Source organism: Pleurodeles waltl, unplaced genomic scaffold, assembly GCF_031143425.1.
Source record: "Pleurodeles waltl isolate 20211129_DDA unplaced genomic scaffold, aPleWal1.hap1.20221129 scaffold_39, whole genome shotgun sequence".
NCBI lineage: Eukaryota > Metazoa > Chordata > Amphibia > Caudata > Salamandridae > Pleurodeles > Pleurodeles waltl.
The window spans coordinates 10099641-10112653 of NW_027150097.1; the positions used below are offsets into that span (position 1 = coordinate 10099641).

The 13013-nt window shown below is 50.8% G+C and overlaps 1 protein-coding gene across 1 annotated transcript in view; it reads left to right on the plus strand.

Annotated features, from left to right (window-relative positions):
* LOC138276466 (uncharacterized) overlaps positions 1 to 13013 on the plus strand; it is a 78793-nt gene that overhangs the window by 18865 nt on the left and 46915 nt on the right. The gene's annotated exons all lie outside the window — the stretch shown is intronic.

Here is a 13013-nt window from a genome sequence, read left to right on the forward strand (position 1 = left end):
TCATGGGAGCGTACCACCACTCCCAAGAGACGATGGCGACGGTACTGGCCAGGTTCCAGGAGATCCAGGCACAGCAGGAGGAACGCTACATGGGGTTTAGGGACGAGCTTAGGAACATCGGGACCGCAATGGGGACCATCGTCCTGGCCCTCAACCGGATCGAAGACACGTTGCGGGACCATGTGGCACCACACAGGGCCCCTGTCACTAGCCCGGACCAGGAACAGCCTACCACCTCCGCCGGCGCTAGTGGACAGGAGGCCCCAACACCACGACAGGCCACCAGAACCCCACCTCCTGCTGAAGAACAACCACCCCGCAAGAGGAGCCTGAGATAAAAAAAAAAGACAGAGTAGGATGTCAAGACCCCCGCCAGCAGGACATACCCCCTGAAGTCATCCCACTGTCCCACATTGCCACCCTGTCCAACCTTGAACTGCCCCTGCTCCATCCTTCCACAGGCATATGGACAATGCACCTGTGAGACTGAGAACTGGACTCTGCCATGGACATTACTCCACCCCCACCCATCACCGTTATAATATCATGTACAATATCTAGCACTGTAAATAAATCACATATTGCACACAAATCAGTTTGGAGTCATGCTGTATTCTTAACAAATGTATTACACATTACAGTTCAATATCTGTTCTGTCAATTAGTGATGACAACATACCAATGTCAATACGATGTAGTTCATGGGCAAACCAAGCAGAAGTCACGCACTGAGTCATACAGCACTGAGAAGGGAAGGGAAAAACAAAAATTAGTTAAAAAGAACTGGGGGGAAATACAGAAAGTAGAGATGCAGGAGGCTCTAAGCAAATGTGAAATGGCGTGGGTGATTCTTACCTGTGGGCTACTGAAAATACTGTAGTATAACCGTGTCCCTGTTGTCTGTGTTCTCCCCGTCGTCTTCCTCCTCTTCACTCTCCACAGGCTCCACGGCTTCTACAACACCACCATCAGGACCATCCTCCTGCAGGAAAGGCACCTGGCGTCGCAAAGCCAGGTTGTGAAGCATACAGCACGCCACGATGATATGGCACACCTTCTTTGGTGAGTACATGAGGGATCCACCTGTCATATGCAGGCACCTAAACCTGGCCTTCAGGAGCCCAAAGGTTCGCTCGATCACCCTCCTAGTTCGCCCATGGGCATCATTGTACCGTTCCTCTGCCCGGGTCCGGGGATTCCTCACTGGGGTCAGTAGCCATGGCAGGTTGGGGTAACCAGAGTCACCTATTAGCCACACACGTTGTCTCTGTAGCTGTTCCATCACATATGGGATGCTGCTATTTCGTATAACATACGTGTCATGCACTGACCCAGGGAACTTGGCATTTACATGGGAGATGTACTGGTCTGCCAAACAGACCACCTGGACATTCATCGAATGGTAATTTTTCCTGTTTCGGTACACCTGCTCATCGTCATTTGGGGGTACTAAAGCCACATGGGTCCCATCAATGGCACCAATGATGTTGGGGATGTGTCCAAGGGCATAGAAATCCGCTTTCACTGTAGGCAAATCACCTTCCTCTGGGAAAATGATGTAGCTCCGCATGAGTTTCATCAGGGCAGACAACACTCTGGACAATATCTATGAAAGCATAGGCTGAGACATTCCAGATGACATGGCCACTGTTGTCTGGAATGAGCCACTTGCCAAAAAATGGAGGACAGACAGAACCTGCACTAGAGGGGGAATTCCTGTGGGTTGGCGGATGGGGGACATCAGGGCTGGCTCCAGCTGGGCACACAGTTCATGGATAGTGGCTCGGTCAAGTCGGTATCGGAGTATAATATGGCGTTCTTCCATTGTCGACAGGTCCACCAGCGGCCGGTACACACGAGGATTCCTCCTTCTCATCGCAAGTCCCAGCGGACGGTGCCTAGGAAGGAGAATATGGAGCACAGAGTCAATCAACTCACAGGTACGTTCACCACAGCTTGCACAGTACACGATAATGTATGTATTGCAATGCTTGTATGTGTGGCTATGCAAGGCCTAGGCCTGTGTGACGCAGTTGAAATTAAGCCATGTGGGCCCTTGAAATGGCGGCTGCCTGACCTGTGAAGTGGGACAATGGGATGTGAGGTCACTGCGCTGGCGTGGCACACCGTGGCGGTAGGCGGCCGAAGACCGCTGTGCGAAGACGCATTGGTTAACATTGATCCCTATGGGTTTCATGAGCCAATGACGATGTGCGCCGGCGGTCGCGGTACGCACCGCCACGGTACGCACCGCCGCGGACGTGACCGCCATTTTCTATCTGCTTAATCACTCGAGACCTGATCACCCACAGGAGAGGACCTATACTGCAAGTGCTGCTGTGAACTCGGTCTGGAAGTGACAATGGCTGCTGCGACTGGGGAAAGGGCCCCTGCCTTCACGTCTGAAGAGTTGGAGAAACTTGTGGATGGGGTCCTCCCCCAGTATGCGCTACTCTACGGTCCTCCAGACCAACAGGTAAGTCCACTGAGTGCACATTGAATGGGTTATGCCTGTGTGGAGTGGGGTGGATGTAAGTTGGTGGGGTGGGGAGGAAAAGAGGAGTGCAACGCACGACAGATGAGAGAATGTGCCACATGGCAAGGTTGGGGAGGGGGGGGCATTCACATCTAACATGCAGAAAAATGCCGATTTTTCATTCCCACCCTGTACATGTCAAACAGGTCAGCGCCCATCAGAAAATCGACATTTGGCGTGCCATCGCCAAGGAAGTCCGGGCCCTGGGGGTCTACACCAGACGGGGCACCCACTGCCGCAAGAGGTGGGAGGACATCCGCCGCGGAACCAGAAAGACCGCCGAGTCACTGCTGGGGATGGCCTCCCGACCTAGGAGGGGTGCCAGTCGTACCCTGACCCCCCTGATGTCCCGGATCCTGGCGGTGGCCTACCCTGATTTGGATGGGCGCTTGAGGACATCACAGCAGACACAAGGGGGTGAGTATCTGCACATTCTGCTATCTTTACGCGCAGTTGAGGCGTCTGGGTGGGGGAGGAGGGCTGTGGGTGACAGTAGGCCAGGGTGCTTTCTGTAGTGTAGTCCCCTCCCTTAGACATGGCCCTGTGCCCCCGCCCCCCACCTCTGTAGGGTGCCAAGTACAGCTATCCATGGTCCAACATCACACATGTGCGCGTTTGTTGTCCCTAGACCTGTTGGCCTAGTCAGAAGTACTGAGTAGTGTACCCCGATTGCGCAGCTTAGTGCATGAGGCACCTGTGTCTGTCCTCTCCGCCAACGGTGTTGACAAGGCACTCAACCTGTTTTTATTTCTCCCCCCACCCTTTTTCTTCAAAATCTTGTACATGTGTGCATTAGCATCATCAGGCGGAGGAGATTCGGCATCGGAGCACGAGGGAGCTGCAAGTCACAAGGCCCCGGTGGGCACTGGAACAGACACCGAGGGCACCAGTGATCCGGAGGGCGAGGGGAGCACCACAACGGGGACCGGTGAAGACAACAGCGACACGGACACGTCCTCGGTTGGGAGCTCCCTAGCGGTGGCGGCAACATCCGGGCCCCCCGCCTCTACAGGTACAGCCGCCACCCAGCGCACCAGCACCGCCCTCCCAGCAGCCCCTCAGCCTTCGCTCCGTGCCCGCTCGCCCAGGAAGGCGGGCGTCTCCTTCGCCCCAGGCACCTCAGCCCCTGCCCCTGTTACCCCTGCTGCCCTCAGTGAGGAGGTCATTGACCTCCTTCAGACGCTCATTGTTGGGCAGACTACCCTTTTGAATGCCATCCAGGGTGTGGAGAGGGAGGTGCATCGTAGCAATGCATACCTGGAGGGCATTCATTCGGGTCAGGCTGCCCATCAACGATCGTTCAATTCTCTGGCCTCAGCACTGACGGCAGCCATTGTCCCTGTCTCCAGTCTCCCTCTTCTAACTGCCTCCACCCTTTCTCTGTCTCCTGTTCCTCAGCCTATCCCATCCACACCATCAGACCAGCCTGCACACACCTCAACACCCAAGAGCAGCTCATCCAGACACAATCACCACAGATCCCACAAACACTCACACAAGCAACACCCAGATGCAGACATTCCAACAGTCACTACCTCCTCTGTGTCCCCCTCCTCCTCGTCTCCCTCCTCCCTCCCTGTGACGTCTACACTCACACCTGCATGCACACCACCATCAGCCAGTGCTTCCATCCCCAGCACACCCTCCACACCAGTCCGCACACATGCAGTCACCACCCCCACTGCCATTTACACGTCCCCTGTGTCCTCTCCAACTGTGTCTGTCACCCCCTCTTCCAAGACACATAAACGCAGGCAGACACCCAAACAACAGCCAACCACCTCACGACAGCCTACGTCTCAGTCACCTGCACCCAAGGACAGCACACCTGACTCTCCTACAACCACATCCTCTTCCTCCACTTCCATCACCACTACTCCTACCCTTTACCTTGGTCCTAAGAAATATTACCTCTCTAATCTTAACCTCTTTCCCTCCCCTGACCCACCCCCTCCATCTGCTAAGAGTCCCAAGGGCACCTCAGCCACCACCAGCCCAGCTTCGAAGGTCAAAGTGGTGCATGGGTTATGGAGTCCACCCTTTGGCGGCAGTGACACTTCAGTCAGCAGCAAGGGGACAGCCAGCCCCCCCCCAGGCAAGAGGACCCGGAACCTGAAGGGCCGCCGTGAGAGGACTGACACGGCTGCCCCCAAGGAGCTAACTACAGCCACTTCACCTGCCACAACAGCCAGGGGAGGCAAGGCCCTGAGAGCACCATCCAAGGAGCGAAAGGGCAGCAGGGCGGAGAGGTCAGCCAGCAGGAGCGCGGAGCAGAAGGGCCCCACAAGCCCCATCCCGGCTGCAAGGGACGACACCAAAGGGCCCAGGACTCCGTCCCCGAAGGGGCCTGACACTGCACGTTCGGAGGGCGAGTGAGCAGGGTGTCCAGGCCAGGTCTGGCTCCCTAGACTTACTGGAAGAGCACCGCTGAACAGGGCCCCGCCGCGAAGACAGGCACCGCTGAACAGGGCCCCACCGCGAAGACAGGCACCGCTGAACAGGGCCCCGCCGCGAAGACAGGCACCGCTGAACAGGGCCCCGCCGCGAAGACAGGCACCGCTGAACAGGGCCCCGCCGCGAAGACAGGCACCGCTGAACAGGGCCCCGCCGCGAAGACAGGCACTGCTGAACAGGGCCCCGCCGCGAAGACAGGCACCGCTGAACAGGGCCCCGCCACGAAGACAGGCACCGCTGAACAGGGCCCCGCCGCGAAGACAGGCACCGCTGAACTGGGCCCCGCCGTGCAGAAGAGCACTGCTGAGCTGGGCCCCGGCGCGAAGACAGGCACCACTGAACAGGGCCCCGCCGCGAAGACAGGCACCGCTGAACTGGGCCCTTCATCTCAAGCACCGCTCCGCTGGGCACCGCCGTGTCTGCACCGCTCCGCTGGGCACCGCCGTCTCTGAACCGCTCCGCTGGGCCCTTCCTGTCAAGCACCGCTCCGCTGGGCCCTTCCTGTCAAGCACCGCTCCGCTGGGCCCTTCATCTCAAGCACCGCTCCGCTGGGCACCGCCGTCTCTGAACCGCTCCGCTGGGCCCTTCCTGTCAAGCACCACTCCGCTGGGCCCTTCCTGTCAAGCACCGCTCCGCTGGACCCTTCCTGTCAAGCACCGCTCCGCTGGACCCTTCCTGTCAAGCACCGCTCCGCTGGGCCCTTCATCTCAAGCACCGCTCCGCTGGGCCCTTCATCTCAAGCACCGCTCCGCTGGGCACCGCCGTGTCTGCACCGCTCCGCTGGGCCCTTCCTCTCAGGCACCGCTCCGCTGGGCACCGCCGTCTCTGAACCACTCCGCTGGGCCCTTCCTGTCAAGCACCGCTCCGCTGGGCCCTTCCTGTCAAGCACCGCTCCGCTGGGCCCTTCATCTCAAGCACCGCTCCGATGGGCCCTTCATCTCAAGCACCGCTCCGCTGGGCACCGCCGTGTCTGCAGCGCTCCGCTGGGCCCTTCCTCTCAAGCACCGCTCCGCTGGGCCCTTCCTGTCAAGCACCGCTCCGCTGGGCCCTTCATCTCAAGCACCGCTCCGCTGGGCCCTTCATCTCAAGCACCGCTCCGCTGGGCACCGCCGTGTCTGCACCGCTCCGCTGGGCCCTTCCTCTCAGGCACCGCTCCGCTGGGCCCTTCCTGTCAAGCACCGCTCCGCTGGGCCCTTCCTGTCAAGCACCGCTCCGCTGGGCCCTTCATCTCAAGCACTGTTCACGGTTCACTGTGCCCACCATGCATCCTCCTTGTCCAGTGGAGAAATTTATCAACCAGATGGACTGTGGCTTTGCACTCCCCAGGATGGTACAGTGGGCAAACCACCCACTGTAGAGACTTTGGGAGACTGTGGCTTTGCACTCCCCAGGATGGTACAGTGGGCAAACCACCCACTGTAGAGACTTTGAGAGACTGTGGCTTTGCACTCCCCAGGATGGTACAGTGGGCAAACCACCCACTGTAGAGACTTTGAGAGACTGTGGCTTTGCACTCCCCAGGATGGAACAGTGGGCAAACCACCCACTGTAGACACTTTGAGAGACTGTGGCTTTGCACTCCCCAGGATGGTCCAGTGGGCATGGTGGGCCCTTCGTGGATCTGGCGTCGTGGACTCATGTGGCTGTGGTGCCCCCCTCTTCCCTTCCCCCTGAGGTGCCTGTAGTTTTGTCACCAGATGCCCCTGCAGTGTTCTCTCCAAAGGACTCAGGTCTCCTGTGTGGGCTTTGCCCTTGTGTCGCTACACTTTGGCCCACGGACAAATCAAAAATCGTAAGATGTGCAGGACTAATTGCTTCGGTTATCCACTGCTGTGTATATAGATTTTTTACAATGTAAATATTTTTGATAGTTGACCAATACTTATCAGAGGCTATTTTGTACATAAATTTTAATTCCAAATTTGATTATGTCATTGCATTTTTTACGGGGTTTGGGTGGTGTCACTGTGACTTGTTGCTCTGCATTGGTGTGTACATATTGGGGGGGGGGGTGGGGGTCGCATATGTGTGTGCCCGTAACCTTTCATCCTCCCCCCTCCCATGTGTCGTAGGTGCAGTACTCACCGTTGACGTCTGCGCCGGAGTTCGTACTCGTGGTAGATGAGCAGGTAGACGAGAGCAGGTAGGATGTTCAATTCGGGTTCCATGCTGTCCTCCGTCCTCGTTGAGTGCGTAGAGGTGAGCGTTTTCCCGTTCGTAGTCTGTTTCCGCCGTGTTTTTATCGGCGGGGCTCCCGCCCCGGAAAAGGTGGCGGATTGGTGAGTCGTGATAGGGTGGGCGGTACATTGTCTCCCGCCTGTCTGTTGGCGGTGACCGCCGCGCTGTTTGTTTGTCCCGCCGTGGCGGTCGGAGTGTTAAAGTGGCGGGCTGTGTTGGCGGTTCCCGCCAGGGTCAGAATTCCATTTTTTGGACCGCCAGCCTGTTGGCGGGTTGGCCGCCGCTTTATCACCGACCGCCAGGGTTAGAATCACCCCCTTAAACTACTGCTAATAAAAACAACAATTCCAATTATTGTTATCATTTTTATTATTATATTTTCAAAGCGATGTAGCGAGAGGCTTCACTTTTATCCATCTCATTGCTAGTTATGATGCCGGGCCACTGGAATTATGTAGCAGAGAGGACCAAATTATGCAGCAGGGTTGACCAATTTATATGTCAAGAAAAGTCCAGTTATGCATTGCCAACACTAATAGCTCTAACTCAAGCAAATGCGAGTCCTATTGCATTGCAAATGCTTGATATACCTTCCTGTTCTCCATCCCTACCTGTTCTCCTCCTCTACCCACACTCTCAATTTCCACCCCACCTAGTTGCCAAGACCAATTGTTCTGTTCGCCCATAGGTGAGACTGATTGGCTTTACCAGTGCTTGTTATGTCTTCTATCCGGTAAACGGGTCTCTGATGTCAGAGCCCTGGATATTTCTTCCAGAATGTATACACTGGGAGAAGTATCCTTCACGGTATCTCGAAATACCAAATGTCACACTAGTATAGTTGAATATCTGGCATTCCCAGAAAATCGTAAATTGTGTGTTGTAAGGTGTATACAAGATTATAAGATTGCAACAGTGGGGGTGAGACTCCCTGGGGAAAAACAGCTGCTCATTGCAATCATGAAACCATTTAAGTTGGTTTCCCCAGCTACAATTGCACAATGGTTTCGGTGGATAATGACCAAAGCTGTAATCAATGTCTCCAACATTTGGTTGCACTCAGTGAGGGGTACGATAGCATCAAAGGTCTGTATCTTGGGTTGCAGTCTTGAAGACAATTTGAGGGTGGCAGACTGGTCCTTTGAATCCACCGTTCAGAAATTCTACTTCAAACTAGTGATTGTGGAGGCGTTACTGGTGGTCAATATGCGTTAAACTTGCATAATCCAGAGACTATGGCCCTAACAACAAATGTCAAATTTCCTAGTTATCATGAAAGAATGTTTAAACTCTAATAACGCCACGGAGGCGAGGGGTTTTTCATTCTACATACAAACAATACTGTACCCACTCAAGATGGAGAATGGAAGCTCATTGAGGATGAGTAAATGAATGTTTGTATTGAGCTATCTTGACAGATCTGCTCCCATTCTATTGATGATTGTAAAAAATACTTTGAGAAGAGAGGTCTATTATACTGTGACACAGTTTCAATGAATAACGTGACTCACATGGGATTTTCCTTTCAAGCGCTGACCAGAAACATTATTACCGGTGAAGGAATGACAAAGGAGAGTGGATTTTGCCAAAATAAAGAGAAAGTGTTGTACCTTGTGTTTTTTTTTTTTTTACGTGGAAAGGAGGGGCTGTTATGGTTGTACTGTTTTTTTTCTTTCTTTCAAGCATCGGACTCATGGGATATGAAATCCCAGAATGTATTGTATGTTCTATGTGTTGTATGTATTCTGTGTGTGTGTTCTTTGTTGTTAATGGGCTGCTGAGCTAACAAAATTAAGAGAGAAATACATAATCCTTGCATCTGTGTCCTTAATAGAATTTAAACTTTCCATCACAATAGCTAAGAAATTTTACATTCTCAGTTATAACCCATGACAGAGATTTTTCCAGGGCTGGCCAGTAGTCCGCTCTTTCCATTAGGGTTCAGTTAAAAGGCCCTTGCCCCATGATTATAAGCAGCTGTCTTCAACCACTCATAGCTTCTTAGCCTGGACATTCCCAGGAGTTTAAATCCTGCATAGCCTTTTCACGTCCGATCGAAGACTGTGCAACATTTCTCTAACATATGTTTACACCTTCACCTTCTTCGTGCATGTATATTCCTCGATCTTGATGTTATTCCTTCCGGACCGCTTCTCTAAGCCATCCTGCTTTTCCTGAAAATAATGTTTGTTTTCTTAAGCTCAGGTATGTGGATGCGTCATTGCTCTAGCTCAGAGAATCTGTTGTTTATCGCCTCCTACAATGAATTCACCTGATCATCCATCTCATCTGTGTCCCTTTGTATGTTGCCTCACAGAAACTTTCAATTTATAATTAACTCTCACATTGTTGCACCAGTTGTTTGACACATCAAAATTAAAACCTTAAAGAGGCGATTGATTCACGTAACTTCCTCCTGGTAGAGACCACTTTTGCACCTAATATTATTAGACCCAGGAAGCTACTTTCTTCCCTGAGACTTCTGCAGCTTCCTTTAAGTTGACTAGACCTGGTTAGCTGAACAACCTCAGTCTAGTAACACATTTTAAACAACTGAATCACTCATTTGGACCTCTGCCATTATTCCCCACTTAGTTGTTAATGGTATTGTTCATGTGGGTCTTAATCCCTTGCTCTGAAAGTCAGGAGCAGATCCTTTGGTTTTGAAGATATTCTGATCAATATTATTACTTCCCTTTGCTTTTAGCTGTTTGAAAGGTTTGTAGCAAAACCATCTTCTCCGGGACACTAGTGCATGGTTTCTGCCATCGCACAATACAGAGACTGTGCTTCTACGTAATATGGATGAGCTGAAATGGGAGCACTAACCAGTGTGTTGATCTCATTCAATCCCCCTTCTGTCTTCAGCACAGTTGAATACTCCATCTTGGTAACCCATATTGAGGCTTTGGGCATTAGGTGCTAGGCCCTAAAGTGGTTCCTTACAGGCTGAACATGCATCACCAGATTGGGCGACCTTTCGTCCAACAAACTGCATACAATTTCAGAGTGACTCGTGGGTCCTCAATTTTACCTCATTTGTTCACATTACTTGAAAAAGGGGTTAGAGAATGTATGTATTCTGATGACACCCAGATCTTGCTGTGTTTAGACAGTAAACCGTCCCCTTTACAAAAAACAATGCCTTTCATATGGCATTGGATGGGTTGCAATTAAGTAAAGTGAAACATAGAGAAGTTCTTGTTGTTAATTGCCATAATAACTTATGGCTTGATGCCTACTAGACATCTGAGATGGGCACTCTTCCACTCTTTGCTCAAAATGTGTACTGCTTTGGAGTAAAGATCAACAGTTCTTTATCGGTCTGGCAAGTTTTGTCAGTTGGGTCATTGTGCATGTACCATATTAAAATCCTGAAAAAGATTGCTCTTTATTTGTCCTTAGAAACTAGGCACCTTGTAGTAGCTGCATTGATTGGGTCCAGTTTGGACTACTCAGATGTCCTTTACTTACAGGTTCCTACAAAAAGCCTTAAGGTCATTCACAGTACATCAGCCAAACTGGTGGTATCCTTTCTGTGTTTTTATCATGCTAAGCCCATTATCCAGAAACTTTATTTGCTTCCAGTCAAAGTACAGAGCGTGTGTACTGTTAATAAATCCTGTCCAGGGGAGGTTCTGGTCTTTATTCACAAGTGTCTTGAAGCCTGTGCCCCTCTGAGAATTTTGAGATTGCCCTTTTCGAATCTGATGATCATCCCCAGATATGGGGTCACTGCTTTTTCACCAGTGTTCTGAAATTTGTTCATTGCCATTTTTAAGTCCGATGAAGACGTTGCTATTTCAACAAGCATTCCACAACGCATGAACACTCTTGTCTGTATTCCTTTCACACACATTTGAAGCAGCGGCTAGAGACCACTGGTTAAAGGGCTGTTTACAAATGTCAATTAACATTAAAAGCATTGAGATCAGTTGTCCTTTGTAACCAGTTTAATTTCTCTCAAAAGGTTTTCCATAAAGCCCTGGTTATTACGCCTACTGAATGTGTAAATGTCCACCCTGGGCTTTTAGTACAAGGTTGTAGGAGCTATTCACACTAGCACTGTTCTGTTTTTGGGCTAGCATGATTACCATTCTCCTGACTCTTTCTGTCTGCCATTCCTGAATGAACGCTGCCTCCTCCAAAGTTCTCACCACATTGAAAAACATTACTTGAAGCCCCTCTGCTCAGACTCTGGTGTCAGCTATGCACGTTAGGACCAGGCCTATCATTGGCTCTGCTTTCTCCTAACCCCTGTTTTGGTGATACCTGTTCCTATTCCATGTGGTTGGTACTTGCCTCTCACAAAAGTCCTCTTGCATTCCCTTGCAGTCAATATTTCAGGCTCACACACAATTTTTGATGTCCTTGTTCCACACCCCTACCCTTCATCTATGCAAGCACTGCCCTATGAATCGGAGAGTCACTTTTGCTTGCTTTGCATTTCAACGGGATGGAAATCTTCCTGTTTTTCATCTCGTAGTTCTGTAATACTAAGGCCCCCGAGACAAGCTCTGTCTGGAGTTTCTGCTCATGAGAAGAGAACCAGGCATATTGCTTGATTGTGTTGCCGCCTTCAGAGGTTAAGGGTCCCTTGGTGTAGGTCAACTGTTCTGCACTAGCAGACGGAATGGCCTCCCACTTCCGGGATGATAAAGCTCCTACTTGCTATCCTTCAACAATAGTTCTCGGGCATTCTCCAGTACCCGGGCCGTGATTTCTGAACATCAAGCTGTTTATGTTAGCATTTTCAGTGTTTAGGGATTCTGTCAGTTTATCAAGGTCCAGTTAGTTGGTCCACCTCTGTCACAAGGGGCCTGATTACAACCTTGGAGGAGGTGTTAATCCGTCCCAAAAGTGACGGTAAAGTGACGGATATACCACCAGCCGTAATACGAGTCCATTATATCCTATGGAACTCGTAATAACACCTCCTCTAAAGTTGTAATCAGGCCCAAGGTGAGGGATCCCTGATCTTCTTTTGTACATTTATGAGCTAGCCAGGTGAGTAGCTGGTGCTAAATCTGTTTCTCTAGTCAGTCTCCCTTGACACCTCAACTGACTTCTCAGTGTTTCCAGTGTCCTTAAGTATGAACCCTTTTTCAGTATTGGGTGGTTGGTGGCCAAGGGGACCTGTGACTATTGCAGCCTTCATCTTCCTTATCTTCTGGTTCATTCGACCCTTCAGTGGCTACCATCAAACCAACGTTTGATCCTACTTAGAACGGTGTCCATGATAACAAGCATTTGGAATGCAATAGGTCTTGCATATTTCGAACAAATTAATTGTCTTTTGACAGCTCCCACGAGCAAAAAAAAAAAAAAAAGAAAACATGAGAAAAGACAAATTAACAAAATAAAATAAAGTTAGCTTTTAAAAATAAAACGTTTCAATTTTGTTTGTCGTGCTGTGCATGTTTTTGCCAGTCACAAGCCTTCTGTTTGAGGGGCACTGAAAGTTAGAACAAAATAGTCCCTCGAGCACATCAGGAGCAGCAGATGGGCACTAATTAAGTTGAAATCATTTAGTGCTTCATCCCTGCTCCACACAGAGGAACGGAAATGATGCTAGACATGCCTTGACAAATTACAAGGCTGTAAAGAAGAGTGTCACACAAACCAACAAATAGTGGGCGACAGGAGGGCTCCAAGCCCTTTACTGAACACAACAGTGTCTCACATACGAGACACATGCGTTAGTGCATGCACTTGCAGGCTCAACCCTAAAAATTTTGAATATTGTTATCTTCAAAATGATACCAAAAGGACAAAAATCTAATGTAGGGAACCGGAGATATGAATTTTCCAAACCTAAGTACAACAAAATTGCGTTCTAGCACCA